The sequence below is a fragment of the Lithobates pipiens genome, unplaced genomic scaffold, assembly GCF_037356315.1.
Source record: "Lithobates pipiens isolate NorthernLeopardFrog02 unplaced genomic scaffold, aLitPip1_a1.2 Scaffold_30, whole genome shotgun sequence".
NCBI lineage: Eukaryota > Metazoa > Chordata > Amphibia > Anura > Ranidae > Lithobates > Lithobates pipiens.
In genome coordinates, this window is record NW_027507791.1 from 172,983,447 (window position 1) to 173,005,647 (window position 22,201).

A 22,201-nucleotide genomic window follows, 5' to 3' on the forward strand; every position below is an offset into this window, starting at 1 on the left:
TACCACGTGATCGCTCCGTCAAATGACGGACCGATCACTTGTATACAAACCTCCCCTCTCTGTACTGATCGGTACAGTGAGAGGGGAGAGATCGGTGTCAGCAGCACTGTGGGCTGGATCTGCAGTGCCCACAGCGCTGCTCACTGACAATTAACCCCACAATGCCCTGCTAATTCTTTTGGTATGTACATGCTATGTGTTAGAAATAATGTATAAATGGACAACTTTGTGCGGGGATATCTGAATGATGCCTGTAGCTACTGGGAATAAAAGCTAATAGGAATAAAAGTGATCAAAAATGTATTTTTGGGGAAAAAAAGTTTCAAACTAAAATAAAGTAAAATGAACAATAAAATTTAATTTTTTTTAAAGTGCCCTGTCCCCGTGAGCTTGCATGCAGAAGCGAATGCATACGTAAGTCCCACCCACATATGAAAACTGTGTTCAAACCACACATCTGAGGTATCACTGCGAACGTTCGAGTGAGAGAAATAATTCTGGCCCTAAAGCTCCTCTGTAGCTCAAAACCTGTAACCAGTAAAAAAAATTGAACACGTTGCCTGTGGGGATTTTTAAGTAGCGACGTTTGGCGCCATTCCACGGGCGTGTGCAATATTGAAGGATGACCTGTTTGGTATCTATTTACTCGGCGTAACTTCATCTTTCACATTATGCAAAAACATTGGGCTAACTTTATTGTTTTGTTTTTTTAAAGCACAAAAAAGTTTTTTTGTTCGAAATATTGCTGCGCAAATACCGTGCGAGATAAAAAGTTGCTACAACCACCATTGTATTCTCTAGGGTCTTTGCTAAAAAAAAACATATATAATATTTTGGGGTTCTATGTAATTTTCTAGCAAATAAATTATGATTTTTATATGTAGGAGAGAAATATCAGAATTGGCCTGAGTGCTCCAGAACGCCTGATGGTGCTCCTTGCATGTTGGGCCTCTGTATGTGGCCAGGCTGTGTAAAAGTCTCACACATGTGGTATAGCCATACTCTGGAGTAATAGCAGAATGTGTTTTGGGGTGTAATTTGTGGTATGCATATGCTGTGTGTGAGAAATAACCTGATAATATGACAATTTTGTGAAAAAAAAAAGGGAAAATAATCTTGATTTTACAAAGAATTGTGGGAAAAAATTACAACTTCAAAAAACTCACCATGCCGCTAAATACCTTGGAATGTCTTCTTTCCAAAAAGGAGTCATTTGGGGGGTATTTGTACTTTTCTGGCAATAAATGAGATCGGCCGTCAGTACTTCAGGTGCGATAAATTTTTTAGATATTGGCATCATAGCTTGTGGACTCTATAACTTTCACAAAGACCAAATAATATCCACCAATTTGTACTTATTTTTACCAAAGATATGTAGTAGTATACATTTTGGCCAAAATTTATGAAGAAAAATGACTAATCTGCTAAAATTTATAACAGAAACAAAGAAAAATTCATTTTTTTTTTTTTTACAGAATTTTCGGTCTTTTTTTCTTTTATAGCACAAAAAATAAAAAACCCAGCGGTGATTAAATACCACCAAAAGAAAGCTCTATTTGTGTGAAAAAAGGACAAAAATGTCATGCATGACTGTGTAATTGTCATTAAAAATGTGAGAGCACCGAAAGCTGAAAATTGGTCTGGTTATTAAGGGTGTTTAAGTGCCCAGTGGTCAAGTGGTTAATTAAAATATATATGACTTGTTTCACAGTTGGGTGAATTTTCCAGACAATGTGGACCTCTGAGTTGCACCTCATGATTCTCAATGATAACCATTCATATCTGTGCTACTTTAAGTCGCACCAACTTTAAAGTAGTCCCTGTACTATTTAGGTATGACTTGAGGTACATCGGGCGCAATATTACACAGGCATTCCCAGAAGACGGGGCCAAGTGGCCGCAAAATAGTGTGACTTTCAGGTCACAGCAGTGTAAATGAGATTCAAGGATAACACCTTTTGAATTTGGCCCTATTGTCACTAGTGTGGCAAATTCGTCCCTGCACTACCTTGGTTTGACTTTGATGCGATTTGAGGGCCATACACCACAAGATTACACAGAAATTGCTTCATGGCAAAGCTTTGCAATTTTAAGGTCCCACAAGTGCAAATGGGGCATTATTCAAAGGTGTTATCGATTAATCTCATTAGGTTACTTTCACACTTGGGTGACTTTTCGTGCAGCTTTGGAACTCAGTGACATGAAAAGTTGTCCCCCATGATTTCTGTTCATATTTATTAGAGCTGCATGATTAATCGTCAATCATTATCACTTTGTGATCTTGAAAAAAGCATTTCATGATTCTTGCTAAGTAAAGAATTCTCTCTGCTCTTCTGAAACCACAGCCCTCAAAAGAAAGGAAGAGAAAAAATGGGCAGTCTGCCAAGAATTAGAACATTCTTTATCAGTGAACTTAATTAGAACATTGTAACAATTTGTCAATGAAATTGTTGCACTTACACTTCTGTGTAAGTGAGGAAAGTTTAACCACTTAAACACTAAAACTTTTTCTGACATTTGTTGGTTTCAAGTTAAAAATTGTATTTTTTTTTTGCTAGAAAATTACTTAGAAGCCCCCCCCCCCCCCCCCCCCCCAACATTATATATATTTTTTAGTTGATAACCTAAAGAATAAAATGGTGGTTGCTGCAATATTTTATGTCACACTGTATTTGCGCAGCAGTCTTTCAAATGCAATTTTTTGGGAAAAACTAACCAGTAAAGTTAGCCAAATTTTTTGGCGGATATGTGAAAGATTTTACGTTGAGAGGATCGTGGTCTTTTTATTCTAAGCAAAAAAAAATTGTGATCCTCATTTTGGCCAGAATCGTGCAGCTCTAATATCTATGCAACTTCACCCGTGTTCACATAGCTCTGAATTGACATGTCAAATTGCAGGCCAAATCGCCGTCTATTATCAGCAGTGGAGCTGTCCGAATTGGTGTGACACCACGATTCCCAAAAGTAGTTCCTGCAATACTTTTGGTGACTTCAGGGGGCAATTTCTTACCTCCCAACTTATTTAAAAAAATATATATATATATATATATATATATATATATATATGTGCTTTTTTTTTTTTTACCAATAATATTCCTTTAGATTGGCTTTGGAAATTTACAAACAAAGGAATTTTAGAAATTAAGTCTGGCTGAGTCACATTTGTGTGACTTTGGATATCAGAGTCGCATGACAAGTCATACCCTATGATTTTCAATGTGTACCATTCATATCTGTGTGACTTAAAGTGACACTGACTTCAACGTAGTCCCTGTACTACTTTTGTCAGACTTTGATGCGAGTTAAGGTCCATAGACCTCAGGTTTACACAGGCATTCCCTGGAATCACGGCAAAATTGCTGATGCAAAATTGCAGGAAAGTTGTGCACCTTTCCCTGCGACTCCTGCGTCCATAGACCTCAAGATTACACAGGCATTGCTTAAAGTCGCATCAAAATTTCGCAACTTTCAGGTCGCATAAATGTGAGAGGGGCCCAAGTCGCTGTGCTGAGTACTATTATACCTAGCATATAAAGTAGTCCCACCATCAAACACTAGTAAACGCATGTTCTCAATATAATTGTGCTCAAATGCCTGAAAACCACACAGATGGTATCACCTAATGAAAGCTTGCATTAGACTCAGTAGCATATGCTGAAAAGAGGCAAATGCCTATTAACCATGCTGATGTGGCATTGGCTGTTACTATAATATTAATGCCTGAAATGAAAAACTTTATTGTATAGAATCAAACATTAGTAAATATATTTTCTCAGTAGGTATGGGTTCAGCTCTGTAGCATAGCAGTATGCCCTGCTGGCCTCAAAGGTTCAATCTATGAGTTCAAATCCTACTGACAGCGTCACCTCCTGAAAGTGTGCATTGTACTCCGTATAATTAGCCAATGCACGCAATTTTGGTTTATTCCATATTTTAACTCTTCTAATGCATGCAATGATATGTACTTCAATAATATTATGTTATGGTATTCCAAAATTCAAGGAAAAAAATATCATAGGGTCCTTCCTTCGGGTCTGGTATGGACTTTAAAGGGAACCCCACACCAACATGTAAAATAAAATTGATGTGGGTCCCCCCCAAAATCCATACCAGACCCTTATCTGAGCATGCAGCCTGGAGGTCAGGATAGGGGGGGACAAGCGAGCACAAACCCCTTCTGAACTATACCAGGCCCCATGCCCCAAAGCACCTTGTCCCCATGTTGATGGAGACAAGGGCCTCTTCCCGACAACCCTGGTCGGTGGTTGTCGGTCTGCGGGCAGGGGGTTTATCAGACTCTGGAAGCCCCCTTTAACAAGGGGGCTCCCAGATCCTGCCCCCCTATGTGAATAGGTATGGACCCCTACCCGTTCACCAAAAAAAGCAATGAAATGTAAAAAAATCAATAGCCGGTTTTTGACCTTTATTGTAAAATGGCTCCGAGCTGTCTGCTCCAGACGCTGTCTCTCCCTCCTCCATCTTCTCCCCGAGCTGTATTCTCCCAGAGTCATCTCTCCTGCCACCACCATTTTCTCCATCTGCTTTGTTCTTCCACAAAGCTGGTTACCCGCTAATAAAAAAAAAGCTGCTCTTCTTCTGCGGCGGTCTTCCTCTGCTGTGTTGTTACCCGCTGTGTGGCGTCTCTTACATAGCCATGAAGTGGATGCTCCGGGTCACATTACCGGATGGCCACAGAAGACCGCCACAGAAGAAGAGCGGCTTTTTTTTAATTAGTGGGTAATCGGCTGCACGGAAGAACACATCAGCGGGAGAAGACGGCAATGGCAGGAGAGACAGATTGGGGAGAAGAAACATCAAACACTAGTAAATGTAATTTCTATGTATGAATGTGCTATGTCCAATAGGCTAGTGGTCAGCACTTCTACCTTGAACAACTAAGGCTTTGAAGGACTCATGGGTTCAAATCCCACGGAGAGATACTAAAAGATTTAAGAAAAAGGCAAATGGCTATTAGCCAAAGCAGCATATGCTGAAAATAGGTGAATGCCAATGAACTTTAATGTGGCTGATTGTATTATATTAACTCTTCAAATGCATGCAATGATGATTCAATACTATTATGCTGTGAAATTCCAAACACCACACACTAGCTAACGGGCAGATTACATAACTTGTTTGTTTATTTTAATTTGCTTGTGCACTGAAAAAATAAACACAGCTGGTGGATGGTAGGTCAACTGGTATTTGAACTTGTACCATGAATGCTGTGGAGACATCTGAGTAGACCACTAAGCCATTGTGCTAAGTACAAGATCGCATAATAGTGTAGTATGATTAAAGAATGAACATAAATAAGTACGGCTTTATAGTCACCTAAATCAAAAAATAAAATACAACAAATAGGTAACCTAAATGTTTAATACATGTAAATTTACAGAATAGCAGACATTACTATGTAATAATCATTCATAACTGCATTTTTTAGCAAAAGAAGGAAAAAATCTAGGAATACTAATTGCAATATACATCAACAGATGCACACAAAGTAGAGCACATCTCACATAAAAAAATTTCTTTCACATACATGGATCATGGTTGCAGTGCTATATAATAACTTTGGAAAAAAATATGCATTTGCGTATACACGGAGGCGCTAATTAGTGCATATTTTCAAATTGACTAATGCTTGTTCGTGGCTAATAGCGCTCCTATACATGCACACATTCGCCTGTTAAACTTTTACTTGGCTAAAATGTGCACTATTATTTGCAATAGTGCCCATTACTTCCTGGCGCTATAGTAAATGACCCCCACTGTGTGTTTTGCGACTTTAGCAAAATAAATGTAGGGAAAATACACACATTTTAGGCATGGGATCATGAGGGAAATCCAAATTGTGAGTCCCAATTTGTGTACATCTTCAAAATGTAGCTTTTACAGGGGTGAGATCATCCCATCTGATGAAGGCAAAATCAACACAGTTTTGAAATACTAATGTCTCAGATGGCCTTCACTTTAGCAAAGTTGAACTTTGTCAGTTCCTGAGTTGGGAATATGTGCATGTTATGGTTTTATGCCTGTTTAGCCACACAAAGAGGCTATATACTGTCAAACATACATGTTATACACCAAGATGTTGTCTTTGTTAAAAAAAAAAACTTTTATAACTCAAATGTTTCATACTCAACAATGTGTGTGTTCTTCTTTCAATGCTCAATACCATTTTTTTTTTAAGTTGGTGTAGTTACAGTGACAATGGGGGTTATTTACTAAAGGCAACTCCACTTTGCACCTATAATGCAAAGTGGATTTGCCTTTAATAAATAACCCCCACTGTGCTGTGAAATTTGCCAAAATCAAGCCATTTTAGGGACTACAAACAATGAATTCATGGAGTTGAAAAGGATGATTATTTTTATCATTAATGCATTAACAACAAAAACATTGTGTGTGTGTGTGTGTAGTGGACCCACAGCACAACATAATAGTTAGCTGAAGAAGAGATTGTCACCTCATGTATCAAATAAGTTACGTTTGCACTATTGAAGAAAATGGCCAATAAAATAATCTAGGAGATAGATAAGAAACACAAACAATAATTCAAATTAAATATGAGTTTAGTTTAAAAAAAAAAAAAAATTTTACTCAGCTTCCAGATTTTCTGGTAAATCAATTTCCCCCCTACCCTAAGTACTCTACATAGTTTTGCCATACTTTGTGGGCGCTATGGGGGGAGCAAGCCAGGATGGCCACTTTCAAGCGCCGTCATTGCTTTGTCAGGTGAAAAGTCAGCCTCAGTCGCAACTGAGGCCAAATAGTTGGCTGCATTCTTCCACAGAAAATTGTGAAGAATGCAGCAGCTCAAGATAATGTGATTTAGTTTGTATTCGGCCATGTTGATGGCCATTTGGAAAAGCTGGAACTGCCTGGCCATTATGCCAAAGGCATTCTTGACCACTCTTCTGGCACTGGCCGCCCAGTAATTAAAAACCCTCTGCTTCGGGGTCAGGGTCCTCATGGGGAACGGCCTCCTCAGATGGTCCCCAGCGCAAAGACCTCATCCGCCACACAAACAAACTTGAGGCCCGCAACATTATCCTTTGGAGGTGGGAACTCCAAGGTGCCATTCTGGAGACACCTGTAAAATTCCATCTGGGCGATCACTCCTCCATCAGACATACAGCCATTCTTCCCTACGTCCGGATATATGAACTCATAATTCACCGTCACCACCGCCAACATCACAATACTACTGTATCTCTTATAACTGAAGTAGTATGACCCCGAGTTGGGTGGTGGGATGATCCGGACATGCTTCCCATTGATCGCACCACCGCAATTAGGAAAGTCCCACTGCTGGTGGAATTGGGGGGCCACAGTCTGCTATTCCTGTGGGTTAGAAGGAAACTGTGGAGTCAAACAAGAAAAAGAAAATTAGTACTTTTGCACATAACATTGCCAGCAGATTAGACATTCTTGGCCAACATAAGTATAACATTTATTGAAATGAGAATTTAAAGACAAAAGTATAAGGTCCACGTATAAGATTCCCCACCCCCTCTGATGCCCATTGTAAAAATTTTAGGGTGCGGGGAGATGTTTTGGACATTTAACCCTCTCCACTTCATTGAGAGCTGAATGCATAAATAATGTGTGTTACTTTTGCCAGCCCCTAATTACTTACACTATTGGCAGTCCACTGGACAAGTAAGAAGTGTCATAATCCACAAATATGAATACACACTGTCCAAATGGAAGCATATTTTTACAATTGCAGACAATTACGTATCAAGATAATATGAGAACAAAACTTTAAACAGTACCATTTGAAAGTATTCAGGCAGGCACTTGCACTACATGCTTTGATGAATTCATCCATAAATATAACGGCAAAAGAGGTAGGTTTAGTGTGTATGGGTTTGTCAAAGTCAGCACATAAAGTGTTGGTATCAGTTGACTTAGCGGTTGGGGGGAGGGAGGGTTCCAAATGAGTTTTGGCCTTCCCCAAAAAAAGCCTCTTGCACTCTGCCTGAATTTAAGGACAACAATAACATTTGGACACATTTTAGAGGGTGTTTAGGGTAAGTACTACAATGGAGCTGACAAAATACATTGTTAAGTGACTAGGCTAGGTGTGTATGGGCCCAGGATAGCATGCTGGGGAGGTTGGTAAAGGCAAATATGCATGAAGAACAAAAAAGGAGCATTAAAAGCTTACAGTATGCATGAAGACAAAGAGGACATTCACAGCATATTACAATCATGGTAATTATGGAATGATGAAATAAATACAATACATTGGCAAACATTAAATACATAGAATGTGATGTTAAAGGATAAAACTCACCTAATAAAGTCCTTCTGCTGGACCTGAATGATTGCAGAACAGGTCTCTGGAATAATGATTCCTAGCGCCTGGGGGGAGGGAGCCTTTTGCTCGGGAGTGAAGGCTTGCCGCATGCAGTGTCCTGCTTCGTAATATAAGGGGTTAGCAAAGCCAAGAGACAGTAAAAGATGAGGTCCGTCATCTGGAGATAATTCCTGAAATCATCAGGATTATTCTCCTGGAGCTCCTGCAACAAAGGCATATGACAGGACTGTTCACGATTAAGCAACCAGTTCTTAGTCTAAGAACTCCTCCTCCCCCCCGTTCATGGACAGGACTTGGGTCAAAGCAATAACTCCAACAGCAAGCCCAACAACAGCACAAACTCTACGATGAGTACATAACTGCTACATGGCTAATAAATGAACGGCTTCTCAGAACGCACTGAAAATCATAAAGCACCTGAGAAGAACCAGCTGAAAATCAGAAACGACCGGACAAGGACGCACTGAAAATCAGAAGTGATCTATAAATAGGATGCACTGAAAGACAGGAATGAACTGACAAGCACGCACTCAAGAACAGATACAAACTGACAAGCACAAACTGAAAAGCAGAAATTAACTGAAAAGCACGAGGCTGAAAAGCGTGAATTGCCTCTCACAAAACTTCTACTAACACGAGATAAACATGAGATTAGCAGAAGGAGCCCAAAGGGTGGCACACTGGCTATTGAACTTCCATTTTATCAACCGCCATACCTGTTGTACGTCACTATGTTCATAATTGTTAGCCAACATCTGTGTGACTGTGTGTATGCAAGATAAGTTGGAGCCAACATCCTTCAAACAAAAATCCATGGCTTTGTTGTCGGAAAGTCTGATTGTGTGTACGGAGCATTAGAGTTCAAATGTGTCCAACTTTTGAAAACAGTAGATGCTGACTTCAAAAAAGAGTGGGAAAAAATGCTCCAAGGAGATGATGTTATTGATAACAGCATATGAAAAACAAATTAGTGATCCAGACAAAGATCTAAATCGAATTAACACACTACTCCAACCCCTTAAAACTCAAACATCCTATATTGAGAAACAGAAAATACTGATCAAACGGCTAGATAAGTTTAGGGTATTCTTATGAAAAAAGAAAATGATCATTCTTCAGGGAAGGAAAAGCATACAAATGGCATTCGAGACAGAATAAACAAACAGCATATGTCAACACCCCTAGGGGCAATGCTGCTAATGTTTCCCATTCTATCTCTTTTGCTCAATCACAGCCCTCTTTTAAACATAAAACCAATGGACATTCCAAAAGATAAAGGAACAATGAGGCAAAACAGGACCAAGTGGCAAAAAAGTTGGAACAGAACCAGCAAACAACACAAAGGGGGTCATTTACTATAGCGCCATGCGCTAATTGGCGCTTATCGTGCTTAAACAGTATTCACTATACTGCTGGTGAAAAAATACTCTCAAAACCAAATTTGCTATAGCTCCCAGAAAACGAATAGCCCTCAAACTCTTACTTTTGTTAAGACCATGACTATTGCACATATAAATAATGTTTAGAGCATGATATAATCGCCTAAATGGTACTGACATATGCTGTATATTGTTTAAAGGTAATCTGATTTTAAACTGTGTGAAAAAGTGATTTCTACACTGAAATAGACAAATTCCCAAGAGTTATAGTAAATACTAGGGTTGCACCGATTCCAGTTTTTTAAGACTGAGTACGAGTACCGATACTTTTCCTCAAGTACTTGCCGATACTGAATACTGATACCTATTTTTACTTTACCACAAAAAAACGGAGCTGAGTGGGAGGAGCTGAGCCGGCTTGGGAGGGGGCGGAGTCAGGCAGTCCACTGCAAGGAAGGGAAATCCCCACTGACAGCAGAAACGCCATTGGTTGTTAAAGACGTGCTCCTTAACAACTAATAACTGCCTGCATTCTATTGTATACATTTCATCTGTCAGCGGGGTAATCGCGCTGACAGATGAAACAGCAGAACCTGAAGATATTGGAATCAAGAATCGGCGCATTTTCACGAGTATCGATAGAGCGTTTCCTGGGCGTGAAAATGTGAGTTATGTAGCCCAATGCAAGTTTCAGCTATTGATTATAATGGTACAATTTTAACTTCCCCAAATAAATCTTTTTCATGTTGAAATGTAGCTTTCTCTCAAAGAAATTGTCCTTGTAACAGTATTTCTTCTTTTTTAATCTATTTTGTTTTTAAGAATGCTAGAATGTGTAATGTTTTCATGTTTTGGTAAAATATATTTTTCTTTGTGACTTTCTCTTTACAAACCACAAACAATACCATTGCTGATGCAAATTTAAAATGAGTCACCATTTTATGTGTTTTTATTATTTACAAATGATTATAATTTGTAAATAATACAATAATAATAATAAACTGTAAGAGAAGAGCTTTTAAAAAATATAAAAATGAAGGATCACTAGTGTCATTTAAATGTTACAAAGAAATTAACAGAATATGTAAAAAGGAAATCAAGGATGCAAAAATTCAAAACGAATGACAGATTGCAAAAGATAGTAGGACAAACCCCAAAAAATTCTTCAAATATATTAATAGTAAAAAGGTCAAGTCTGAGCATGTAGGCCCTTTACAAAACAATCTAGAGTTGGTGACTGGGGACAAAGAGAAGGCTAATTTATTAAACACTTTCTTCAGCTCTGTGTACACAGAAGAGCATGGGGGAGCGCATGTCCATAATGGGGGTGATAGTGACACAGCCCCAAATGATCCACAATGGCTCAAAAGTGATATGGTCCAGAAATACTTAGACGGAATAAAGGTGGATAAAGCACCTGGCCCTGATGGCATCCACCCACGGATCCTAAAAGAATTGAGCTCTGTAATTTCAGAGCCATTGTATCTAATTTTTAGGGACTCATTAATGACGGGAATAGTCCCACTGGATTGGCGCAGGGCGAACGTGGTGCCTATATTTAAAAAGGGATCAAAGTCTTTACCAAGTAACTATAGACCTGTTAGCTTAACTTCTATAGCTGGGAAGATACTGGAGCGTTTAATAAAAGACCACATCGACGAGTTCTTGCTGAACAAAAACACTTTAAGCAACAGACAGCATGGATTCATGAAAGACAGAAGTTGTCAGACAAATCTGATTTCTTTTTATGAGGAGGTAAGTAAAACTTTGGACAGAGGGGTGGCAGTGGACGTGGTATACTTGGATTTTGCAAAAGCATTCGATACAGTTCCCCACACACGGCTCATGTGTAAGGTAAAGTCTACAGGTTTGGAAATATCAGTTTGTAAATGGATAGAAAATTGGCTAAAAGACAGAATTCAGAGAGTAGTGGTTAATGACTCTTACTCTGAATGGTCTAAGGTTATGAGTGGTGTACCCCAAGGTTCAGTGCTGGGACCCTTACTTTTTAACATCTTTATAAATGATATTGGGTCTGGGATCAAAAGTAATATTTCTGTCTTTGCAGATGACACCAAGATATGCAGTGGAATAACGTCCTTACAGGATGTCTCCAATTTACAAGCCGACCTCAATACACTGTCCAATTGGGCGACTATGTGGCAGATGAGGTTTAATGTTGATAAATGTAAAGTTATGCACTTGGGGCCTAAGAATATGCATGCATCATACATGCTAGGGGGAGTACAACTGGGGGAATCCATAGTGGAGAAGGATCTGGGGGTTTTGGTAGACCATAAGCTCAATAACAACATGCAATGCCAAGCTGCTGTTTCCAAAGCGAGCAAAGTCCTTTCTTCTATTAGGAGAGGTATGGACTCCAGAGAGAGAGATATAATTTTGCCCCTGTTCAAATCATTAGTAAGACCTCACCTGGAATATGCCGTTCAGTTTTGGGCACCAGTTCTCAAAAAGGATATCGAGGAACTGGAAAAAGTGCAGAGAAGGGCAACCAAACTGATAAGAGGCATGGAAGAACTCAGCTATGAGGAGAGATTAGAGGAACTAAATTTATTCACTCTTGAGAAGAGGAGATTAAGGGGGGATATGATCAACATGTTCAAATACATTAGGGGTCCATATAGTGAACTTGGTGTTGAGTTGTTCTCTGTACGGTCAACCCAGAGGACACGGGGGCACTCTTTACGTCTAGAGGAAAAGAGATTTCATCTTCAAGTACGGAAAGGTTTCTTCACAGTTAGAGCTGTGAAAATGTGGAATAGACTCCCGCCAGAGGTGGTTCTGGCCAGTTCAGTAGATTGCTTTAAGAAAGGCCTGGATACTTTCCTGATGGTACATAATATAACTAGGTACAAACATAGGTAAAGTTGATCCAGGGAAAATCCGATCGCCTCTTGGGGGATCAGAAAGGAATTTTTTTCCCCTGCTGTAGCAAATCGGAGCATGCTCTGCTGGTTTTTTTTTTTGCCTTCCTCTGGATCAATTGTGGGCATAAACTTGGTATCTGGATTGTACGATTATTTTTTATTTTATTTATTTGTTTTTAAGGTTGAACTGGATGGACTTGTGTCTTTTTTCAACCTGACTAACTATGTAATTTGAGCCCAAAAAATGTGATAGGTGTACCAACATCAGAAATCAAAATGGCATTCCAAAAAATCACAGAATGAATTAAAGTGGGGTGCCCCCTAAAAAAATAAATTAAAAGTCAACAGCTACAAATACTGCAGCTGCTGACTTTTAATAATCGGACACTTACCTTTCCCAGAGTCCAGCGATGTGGGGGAACGAAGCCCCCCCTCGTTCCCCATTCCGCTTGCGGCGCCGGCATTCTTACTGTGGGCACCCGGTTGTGGCTTCACAGCCGGGCACCCACTGCGCATGTGCGAGCAGCGCAGCGCATCGTGATACACTGCAGTCATCTGGGACATGAGGGGAAGTGATGTCACCAGCCCAGGCACTGAAGGAGGCAGACTACGAGGGACCTCCTAGCAACAGGCATTTAGAGGTGAGTAAAAAAATGTTTTTTTCCAAAAAAATGTCTATTTTTTTATTTTTATAAACTTTGAGCAATTTTTTTTTTTGGTGGCAACACCACTTTAAGAATAATAACTCCTGACTAATGTAATTCCACCACCTATATGTCCAAAAAAAGTGTAGTATTTATGTGTAGGAGGGCTCTGCATGTGGCAGATTAGTGGCTTAGAGATTAGCATTTCTGCCTTCCAGCACAGAGTTTCTGGCTATATGTCCCAAACAAGCTACTTCATGTAGAGAATCTCTGTTCTTCCTATTTTGTTAAACATAAGTCCTGACTAGTGTACAATATTCCTAACAAACAATGTGTAATAAGCGGCACTAAATACTATGTGAATATAGCCAATAACACACACTGTGAACACTAATGTATCCAAAAAGTTAATACAAGTAACAAAAGTGTCAGTGAAATGTAACAAATCAAACTATAATGAAAACACCCTGTGAAATGAGCGATTACAGAAATAAATAAATATATACAGTATATGAAGTGTCCAATTAAATAACACCAACAAAAAATGTCCACTTCTTAAAGAAAGTTCATTAGATGGTGACCAGTGAATCACTCATGGTGATAATCCACAAAACTTTTCCAGGAACACTCTTCCACCACACCGCCGTGTCTGTGAATCCAATCCCCTTCACACACTCACCAGCTGTCTGTGCCTTACACTCTCATGCTTGGCTGAAAGCGCTTTAACCCTTTTTTCATAGGGGGTGAAAAGTAGAAATCTCTAGGTGCCAATCAGAGATAAATGCACATTCCTTGGGTTATCCTCTTTACAAACTCCACATGTAAATGAGAAAAATAGCCTCCAATAGTGTAAAACCTTCACACACTTTTATTCTCATAAAAATTCACTGCATTGCACTCACATGTAAGATTTCAAAAGCACACCATAAAATAAATTGCACAGCACTCCATAACATCAGTAGCTGGACAATGGATGGCCACGCAGACCCAGGGCTTATTGGCTACCTGGCAAAGCAATCACTCCTTTATTTCATAAAGTACACCACTGCACATACGTACTCCCTGTGTCCCCATCCCATCAATGCACCAGCCCTTTACAACACAGTGCTGATTAATCCATAAATGACTAATAATTACTAATAAAACATCACTACATAATAATACTCTGCAAAGGACCATAGCATAGTTGTAGCCTCACGCACAATCCCACAGCACATTATGAGCAGTGGTACGCTGTAATTAAAAACCCAACCACATACCACAACCCGTTCTCACAGGCTGAGTTATATCAAAGCAAATACACATTTTATCCTAACATCCTTCACATTCAATAAATTATAATATTCTTAAATGATTGCAGATTATATATTATAGAATATTATATTATAAAAAGGAGCTGATCACACTACCCTCCTGTGCAACAGAGTGATCCCGCCTATATCACAGAGCGGTCAGGCTGATCAGCACAGCTAATTCCACTAAATACAATTAGAAAGCCAAATGACTAAGTCAAAAAATCATTAATATGACATTACTCATAAAGAGAACAAAGATAAAGATCCACTATATGAATATATATAGAATATATGAACCCAAGATTAATTAATTTAGATTAATATAGTACATGTAGGTCTTCACATGCGTTCAAAGATAACTTAAAAAATGACATAGCTGCAATATAACATTACTGTAAATAATATTATCTAATAAATAAATAATAATGAATAAATAATATCTAATAAATAATTAAATGTATATATGTGTAAATAATCTCAATTAATTCGTTTTGACCATAACTAAACAAAAAAACACTAAAAATATTACAAGATACAGATAATGTACCCCATAACTAGAAAATAAATTAAAAATAAAAATAAAGATAAAAATAAATAAACATACCAATAAAGATAAATGTAAATGTGAAAAAAATCAATAATTACTAATAAAACAATTCAAATCAACCTCAATGCTCATTCCCCTTGGGGACAAACACTTCATCAAAAAAATCCATCGAGTCTCCCTCTGGGATAAATCACTGACCCGATTGGATCCTCTCCATGAGGAGTGAACACAATCAATACCAAAAAACTGAAGTAAGCTTGGATCCTGGCCATGATATTCCTTAAAGTGCAATGACACACTGTGGTCCTTGAACCCCTTCCTGATGTGTGCTAAATGTTCAGAAATATGCACCCTAAGGAGTCACTTAGTGCGACCCACATAAAACAGCTCACAAGGGCACCATAGCAAATAGACCACGTGTCATATTGCACGTAATGAATTTCCTAATTTGATAAAATCTCTCCATCCCTATTTGCAATAGTGGTGACACCCCTGTTAACATTACGCACAGTTCTACAGCAGATGCACCTCCTACATGCATAAAATCCCTTCAAATCACTCATAAGTGAGTCAAGTATTTTTCTTACTACCCTATCCCCAATATTCAGAGCACGTCTATATATACATTTTCGGTTGGCTTGGTATAACTTCTCCAAGATGTTTGTCTCTACATAGGATGTACCAATATTTCCTAAAGATCAATTCTACATCCTCGTATTGATGATGAAATCCTGACAAAACCCCACTGATGTTGATCATTCCCTGATGTTCCCTCTTTTTCCGTTAAACACAACTCTCTTGGAATATCTGCCACATTCTGGAAGGTTCTATTTAAAAACTCCTCCTCATATCCTTTTTGCAAAAACCTTTCCTTCAAAATCTGTGATTGAATTTTATAATCCTCTGTACAATTTCGGCGCACTCTCAAAAATTGCCCTATCGGAATATTCCAAATCCAGGTCGGATGGTGGCCACTTTTATTCGACAAATAGCTATTACGATCCAACGTTTTAAAATACACCATGGTGTTAAGCTTATTGCCCTTTCTCTCTATCTATAAATCTAAAAAATGAACAGATACCTCACTAATCACATAATCTAATTTTAATATTGTGAGCATTATAATTTAGATCTCTCAAAAATTCAACTGCAGATGTCTCCATCCCCACCCAAATAAATAGGAGGTCATCAATGAACCTACAATAGAATTTAAGTTGTGGAGGTCTCTTGCTAAACACACTTCTATAATCCCACTCTGTCATAAACAGGTTGGGGAGGCTAGGGGCATATTTGGCTACCATAGTCATGCCAACCTGCTGGGAGAATAATAGGCCACCATACCAAAAATAATTATGTGTCGTGCAAAAATCTAATGCATGATAAATAAACACCTTCTGAACATGGGGGATATCCTCTTTTACTTAAAGCCCAATTAAGGGCTAATGCCACATCCTGATGTTGAATGATGGTATATAGAGCGGCAACATCTGCCGTCACCAAATACACTGCCGATGGTGATAAACTGATTTCATCCAATGATCTCAAGAGGTCAGTGGTATCCCTCAGAAAAGCCCTAGTGGTCCTCACGCTTGGCTGGAGGAATCTATCTAGATACTCCCCCAGCCTAGCTGTGACTGATCCAATCCCATTCACAATTGGACGGCTGGTGGTTCAGTGACGCTTTTATGTATCTTTGGCAGCGTGTATATGACCAGTATTCTACACACACTCGGAACCAGATACCATCTCTCTTTAGCATTCAGGGCCCCATTACCATATCCCCACTCCATAAGTGAGTCCAACTGAAGTCTGTACCCATTGGTGGGGTCAGACGTCAACCTTTTATAGGTAGACCGATCCCCAACAATTCAATCAGCTGATCATGGTAGAAGGTAGTATCCAGAATAACCTAGCCCCCCCCCCCCCCTTATCTGCCGGGCATACAATGATGTTTTTCCTATTTCTAATGCTTGTATCCCATCCTTGATATAGTTCGGATTCACCCATTTTTTGAGTCAATTGTTCTATATCATTTAACACCAGGTTTTTAAATGCTTCCACAAAATGGTTATTATAGTTCTGGGGATTGAAGATAAATTTGTTTTTCAAACCACTATTGTCATGGTTATGCAGTGATCTTCCTGTGTTTGCTTACCTCCCCTCATGTGTTCAGACTAGAGGCCAGCCACTTCCACCTGGTGGTTTTTATAAGCTCTCCTCTAAGCATGGCTCCACCCCAGGCCCTATCAGGGAGCCCTATATTAACCTGTGCACTGCAGGCCATCAGTGCTGATCAACCATTGTGTATTAGCTTCCTGTTTCCTGCCGTGTGCTCTTCTACTGTTTTCCGTTACCGACTTTGGCGTGTTTTTGACTATCCCTGTTTGCCTCTGATCCTGACCTTTTGGCGTGTCCCTGACTATTCTTGTCTGGTTGTGGCCCCGACCTTGGCTTTGTCCCTCACCATCCCTATCCTCCTGTTGCCTACTGTGGGTGTGAGCTGGGGGACCCTGGGGGTCGCGACCTGGAGCCAGTTGCAGCCAAGTCCATCCTCACCACTGGAGGCGCTGGTGAACACCTGCTGGCTCTTAAACTCCGCGCCCCAGGGAATCTTACGCTCTAACCCCAGTGGGATCTGTCCCCCGTCTGCAGCAGTCAGCCGTAGGGTCCACAACCTTGCGGTGCACTCCTGATCCCTACGGTGTGCATCTGTCACCTCGCCTCAAGGTGACCTGACAACTATCTATTTTAGTTTCAATCCCCAGATCCCTAATTCTTGGGGCCACTGGATGATTTAAAAAATGTTTTTTTATGTTGAGAGTCCGGATAAATTTATGAACATCTAGATACACATCAAACTTGTACATAGGTTTTCTAGGAGCACATTTAAGCCTTCATCTCTTTTTGATCCAGCTCTACACTGCTCAGACTATAAATCCCATCATTTAAGTGTCCGTCATTCTCTTTCTTGGACTGTTTGCTTCTCCAATCAGATTAAGGATTTTAGGTTCAATACATTTTTATTAATCTTTTTTTATCAAAATATAGGCAATTGAAATTTGTAAAGTCAATACGAAAAAAACATAAGGTGGGAACAGAGCCAGATGGCCAACAATGGGCTGGCTGGTCCAACAGTATTAAACATGGTATATACTTTACAGTTAGCGGTGAGATAAGGCATACTATTACAATCATGTAGCACATTGGGGTTCTCATCTATATTCACAGTAATACGCATGTAAATCATACAATACGGGTAGCCTTTTCCCCGGACTGGGTGCCCCTTTGGGAACTTGCTGCGTCCAGTACAGGGAAAGGCGCACATTAGCATTAAGTCTGTAACGATGAGCCCGACCAAGAGAGCATGGTCCATATAGAACCCTCAATGGGCGGCGGGTTACCAGTTAACGAACCAGGATGCCTATAGGCAGATTAAGGATTTTAATATGAATATGAAAAAGTTGGAAAATGGGACAGAGATACACAGAAAAAAAAAAAATCATAAGGATTCAGCAGATTTTAAAAACAATAAGATTTATGCTTGGCAACAAAATGAGGTTCCATAGGAGGTAACAGAGAGTGCTACCACGGATACCTTAAATGTGCTTCTAGAAAACCTATGAACAAGTTTGATGTGTATCTAGATGGTCATAAATTTATCTGGACTCTCAACATAATTATTATTTTTTTTTTAAATCATCCAGTGGCCCCAAGAATTAGGGATCTGGGGATTGAAACTAGAATAGATAGTGGTTTGAAAAACAAATCTAACTTCAATCCCCAGAACTCTAATAACCATTTTGTGGAAGTATTTAAAAACCTGGTGTTAAATAATATAGAACAATTGACTCAGAAAAAAATGGGTCAATCCGAACTATATCAAGGATGGGATACAAGCATTAGAAGATAGGAAAAACATCATTGTATGCACATCAAATAAGGGAGGGGGAGGTTATTCTGGATACTACCTTCTACCATGATAAGCTGATTGTATTGTTGGGGAATCGGTCTACCTATAAAAGGTAGACGTCTGACCCCACCACTGAGTACAGACTCCAGTTGGACTCACTTATAGAGTGGGGATATGGTAGTGGGACCCTGAATGCTAAAGAGAGATGGTATCTTGTTCCAAGTGTGTGTAGAATACCAATCATATACACGTTGCCAAAGATACATAAAAGCGTCACTGAACCACCAGCCTGTCCAATTGTGAACGGGATTGGATCAGTCACAGCTAGGCTGGGGGAGTATCTAGATAGATTCCTCCAGCCAAGCGTGAGGACCACTAGGGCTTTTCTGAGGGATACCACTGATCTCTTGAGATCATTGGATAAAACCAGTTTAGCACCACCAAAGTGTATTTGGTGATGGCAGATGTTGCCACGCTATACACCCTCTTTCAACATCAGGATACGGCATTAGCCCTTAATTGGGCTGTAAGTAAAAGAGAGGATAGCCCCCATTTTCAGAAGGTGTTTTTTTTTTAATCAGATAATACTTTTTTACTGAAAACAAACAAACACAAACAAAACATACATACATCAAAAACAAAAACAAAAATAGCAATGTCTTTTTCCCATATTACAAGACAGGGGGATTCCTGTATATTTACGAGGACACATAGAGACCAATGTTGCATGATCTTCAGTATGGCCTGTTGTTTTTATTACCAACCGCACTGTGTTCATATAATCAGAAATAAAGATATGTTCGTGTGCTATGGCTGTAGTACGCATATTTCTTTAGTCTCAGTGTTTATCACGTGTCCTCTGCCACGTGTCTTCCCCCCTTACCGCTTCCAGCCATATCAGGGCCATGGAGCAGAGCGGGGTGTCACCAACCCCTACCCAGCGGGGAGTGGTGCATATCGTTTCAAATTTTCAACGTTGTGCAAAACCAACTATATACGTAATCGTAACCTCTGCAGTACCCTGTGTTTTTATATTTGTCTCTCATCGAACATATTTGTGAGAATGAGGTAGTATTCCTTTCCCCTTTTCTTTCAATCTGGCTGTTTTTTGTTTTTATTTTCGTGACAGATTTTAACCTGGCATATTTGTTGAAGCGGTCCTACCCCTAGGATTCTATTGTGGACCAGGCGTAATGGTGCTAGTCCCAGGGTGTCTAACCAGGGATCCCATATATTTTCAAATTTTTGTGGGCTACCCCAGTGCTTGCCTGTGAGTTGTTCTCTAATAAGAGAATCATTCACGGACACTATCCATTCCGTCTGTGTGGGTGCCGTTGTGGATAGCCATTTCCTAGCAATAAGCTTTATAATGTGTATAAAAGGCGTGTACTCTTCTTCATCTAATAATCCCAGTAAGCATAGTTTAGGGTCAGTGCTAAGTTTGAGATTCCATATGCTGTTAATAGTATTTATCACCGTTGCCCAATATCTTTGTAATTTCAGGAATTTCCACAGCATATGGATCAATGTACCGTTGTCAACAAGGCATCGGGGGCATAGTGGGTCGTCCCCTCTGTGCCACTTGTATAACTTCTCAGGTGTGCGGTACGTATGGTGAATAATGAATAGTTGGGTGATTTTTTGGGGGGCGGACAGTGACACCTTAAGTACATTATCTAGTATGGTGTTCCATTCCTCATCTGTAATGTGCCCTATGTCCTCTCCCCAACCAGCTCTACAACTCAAAGTCATCGCCCTGGAGACATGACCAAGAAGTGAGCTGTATATAGAGGAGATTTGTCCCTTCCGGGATGATGACGTGATCAATTGTTTAAGCACTGCAGGCCTAGTTAGCTCCCAATGTGATATTGTAGCTTGTGCTGCTATCGTGTGCCTGAGCTGAAGGTATTGAAAAAAAGAGGTATTTGGCAGATTAAATTCTATACGTAGTGATTGGAAGCCTAGGAGTACACCTCCACAGTATAATTGTGGAATATAGTTTACTCAGTTCTTTGACCAATTAGAGAAATTGTTCAATTTGTTTAACTCTAGGTAGTTGCGATTATTCCATATGCGTGACCAATTTGTGTACCCTGTGTATTGCATGTGTTGTTTGGTTTTATTCCATATCTTATCTATGAGAGTTATTGTGAGATATTAAGTTAGCTCTCCAAATTCACCTGCCTCTATGCACTCCACCAGTCCATCACTAGATATCTGCTTACGGATGATGTTCCTAATAAGGTCAGAGGGCTCGGGTTTGGAACCAACCCCTTAAATTCTGTAGCTGAGCAGCTATAAAATAATAGAATGGGTTTGGTACCACTAGTCCACCGGAGTCCTTTGCTTCCTGCAAGGTTTCCAATTTGATTCTTGGAACCTGCTTTCTCCATATCAATGCCCGTTAAAGGGTGTTGCATCGTCTAAACACGTGTACAGGGATCCACAGAGGGGCATTGTGGAGTGCATATAATATTTGTGGGTTCCAGACCATTTTTAAGTTTAAGTTGCAGCGACCAACTACAGAAAGTGGTAACTTAATCCAACTGGTCATTTTGTCCTGGAGATTTTTAAACAGTGGGTCTATATTTAGTTTTATATATTGAGCTAAGTTAGGGTGTATAATAATTCCCAGGTATTTGAACGTATCTACTATTTTGATCTGTCTAGCTGTTTGAGGGAGAGGCTCTGTCAATGGGTCTAAGGGTAGGATAGTTGACTTGTCCCAATTTATGGTAAATCCAGAGAAAGCTCTGAATGTCCGTATTAAGTCCATAAGTTTAATCAGGGAGGTGGATGTGTCACCCAGGAACAAAAGTGCGTCGTCAGCATACAATGCCAGTTTATCTTCTTTTCCCCTCGCTTAAAGCCAACTATATCTGGGTTCCCCCTTATGGCTGCTGCCAGGGGCTCAATGGCCAGGGCAAAAAGTAGGGGGGGATAGGGGGCAGCCTTGCCTGGTCCCCCTGAATAAGTCAAAGGAGGGAGATAAGGTATTATTTATTCTGATGCATTCTTTTGGCTCTTGGTATAGTAGTTTAATCCAGGAGATGATATTTTCTCCCAAATTAAGTATTTCCAGTACTTTCCATAAGTATTCCCACTCAACACATTTGAATGCCTTAGCAGCATCTAGCGAAAGGATAGCTCTTTGTCCCTGATTATCAGTGGGTATTTGGATATTAAGATATAGGCGGCGTAGATTG

General features: G+C 39.7%; 1 protein-coding gene across 6 annotated transcripts in view; it reads right to left on the bottom strand.

The window, feature by feature from the left end:
• Positions 1-22,201, bottom strand: part of LOC143943350 (uncharacterized) — a 649,830-nt gene that overhangs the window by 295,330 nt on the left and 332,299 nt on the right. For 2 of the 6 annotated variants that reach the window (XR_013264922.1, XR_013264927.1), the window contains one exon: positions 6,110-7,368. The exons of the other annotated variants lie outside the window; for them this stretch is intronic. The gene's annotated coding sequence lies outside the window, so the exon portion shown is untranslated. Of the gene's footprint in view, positions 1-6,109; positions 7,369-22,201 lie in introns of those variants that run through there. 6 annotated transcript variants of the gene reach the window in all.